This window comes from Cebus imitator, unplaced genomic scaffold (genome assembly GCF_001604975.1).
Source record: "Cebus imitator isolate Cc_AM_T3 unplaced genomic scaffold, Cebus_imitator-1.0 Scaffold159, whole genome shotgun sequence".
Taxonomy (NCBI): Eukaryota; Metazoa; Chordata; class Mammalia; order Primates; family Cebidae; genus Cebus; species Cebus imitator.
In genome coordinates this window covers 5,447,101-5,449,537 of record NW_016107474.1, presented here as the reverse complement: position 1 = coordinate 5,449,537, position 2,437 = coordinate 5,447,101, and positions in this window count along the sequence as shown.

Below are 2,437 nucleotides of genomic sequence, written 5' to 3'. Positions count from 1 at the left end.
TGTTCATCAAAAGATCATGTTAAACAAGTAAAAAGGCAAGCCATAGACTGGGAAATCATATTTGTAATATATATATTCCTTAAGGCCTTGTAATTGGAATATATAAAGAACTCCTAAATATCAGTAAGAAAACCACAGATAGCCCAAGAGAAAAATGGGCAAATGACTCAAGTAGGTACCTGGTGAAAGAGGGTATGAGAAGGCCAGTGAATCTGTGGAAGGTGCTCAACATTGTTAATCATTAGGGAAATGCAAATTAAATCCGCAGGAGAAGCCTCGGCACATCCTCCAAAGGCACGAAATGACCTGGTGCCAAGGACCAGAACAACCACCTTGGAAAACTCTTTGGCAGCCCAGCCAAACCTAGCATCCCTAAGGAAAAATGACCTTTGCTCTGAACCCAACAGCAGTCTCAAAGTCCCCACCCAGCCTGTGGGGACCCATTACCCACTCTTGCCTCCCAAGCCGCTCTCCTCACCCCTGCACTTGGCTGCCCTCACTCTCGGGCTGCCCCTTGGACACCCGAAGGATGCTCCTGCCTCCAGCCTCTGCCTGGAATTCTCTGCGTCTCCGCCCTCAGGTAGCCATGTGATTCACTCCTCCCTTGGTCTCTGCCCAGATGGCCCCTGCTAAAGAGACCTCCCCTCCCAGCCATCTCCTGTCCGTGTGACTTTCCACCCCAGACCTTCTGTGTTTATGCATTCAAGGTCTACTTCTTTACATCAGAATGTGAGCTCCATGCGCAAAGGCTAGTCAGACCTAAGGCAGTCTAGGCTGCGTCCCCAGAGTCTAGAATAGAGCTTGCCACGTAATTGACACCCAATAAATGTTACATTGATTTTTGGAAGCCGTCCTGGCACAAGTGGTAGCTCTCTTTCCACCAAAGGAATGAGCTTGCTAAGAAGGAGACAACATCAGCAAAGAGAGTCAGAAAAGCCACACTCAGAGCCATCACTGAGCTCTGAATCAATGACACAACCAATGGGTGCTCTTTCACTTCAGCCAGTGTGGCTTTCTTTTTAACTATTACTTGCTTGGAAAAAAATCCGAATTAGCACGGTATTTTTCTTTTTCTTTTTTTAGACGGAGTCTCACTCTGTCACCCAGTCTGCAGTGCAATGGTACAATCTCCGCTTACAGCAACTTCCGCCTCCCAGGTTCAAACGATACTCCCACCTCAGCCTCCCCAGGAGCTAGGATTTCAGGGATGCGCCACCATGCCTGGCTAATTTTTTTGTGTGTATTTTTAGTAGACATGGGGTTTCTTCATGTTGACCAGGCTGGTCTCGAACTGCTGACCTCAGGTGATCTGCCTGCCTCAGCCTCTCAAAGCGCTGGGATTACAGGCATGCACCACCGTGCCCATCTCAGTATCTTTATTTTCATAACGTTAAAAAATTTTCCCGCCAGAGGAAAGTTTTACAATCAACCTAATGGTGTTCTCTTCCAATGTTACCTTACAGTCAGATAAGCACAGAAGAATAAGGAGATGCTAATCTGTCTCCCAAGGTGGTAAACACCTTTTTGTTCTGGGAGGATAAAGAATAAGCAGATTAGGCTAGGCGAGGGGTCTGGTGCCTGTATCCCAGCACTTTGGGAGTCTGAGGCGGGTGGATCTCCTGAGGTCATGGAATTCGAGAGCAACCTGCCCAACATGGTGAAACCCTGTCTCTACTAAAAATACAAAAAATTCGGCTGGGTGCAGTGGCTCACGACTGTAATCCTAGCCCTTTGGGAGGCTGAGGTGGGTGGATCACCTGAGGTCAGGAGTTCAAGACCAGCCTGGCCATCATGGTGAAACCCCATCTTTAAAAAAAAAAAAAAAAGCCAGGTGTGGTGACAGGTGCCTGTAATCCCAGCTACTCAGGAAGATGAGGCAGGAGAATTGCTTGAACGTGGGAGGCAGAGGTTGCAATGAGCCAAGACCTCGTCACTGTACTCCAGCGTGGGGGACAGGGACAAAACTATGGTTCAAAAAAAAAGGAGGTGTGGTGGCTCACGCCCTCCTGTAATCCCAGGACTTTGGAGGGGCGAGACAGATCACCCGAGATCGGGAGTTCAAGACCAGCCTGGACAACAGGGTGAAACCGCGTCTCTACTAAAGAAAAGTATGAACAGTAGCCAGGTGGGGCGGCGTGCGCCTATCATCCCAGCTACGTAGGAGGCTCGGGCGGGAGAATTGCTTGAACCTGAGAGGCAGAGTTTGCAGTGAGCTGACATTGCACCACTGCACTCCAGCCTGGGCCACAGACCAAGACTCCATCTCCAAAAAAAATATATTTAAAAAAAAATTATATAATAAACTAGGCTGGGTGCGGTGGCTCACGCCTGTAATCCCAATGCTTTGGGAGGCCAAGACAGGTAAATCACAAAGTCAGGAAATCGAGACCATCCTGGCTATCACAGTGAAACCCTGCCTCTACTAAAAATACAAAAA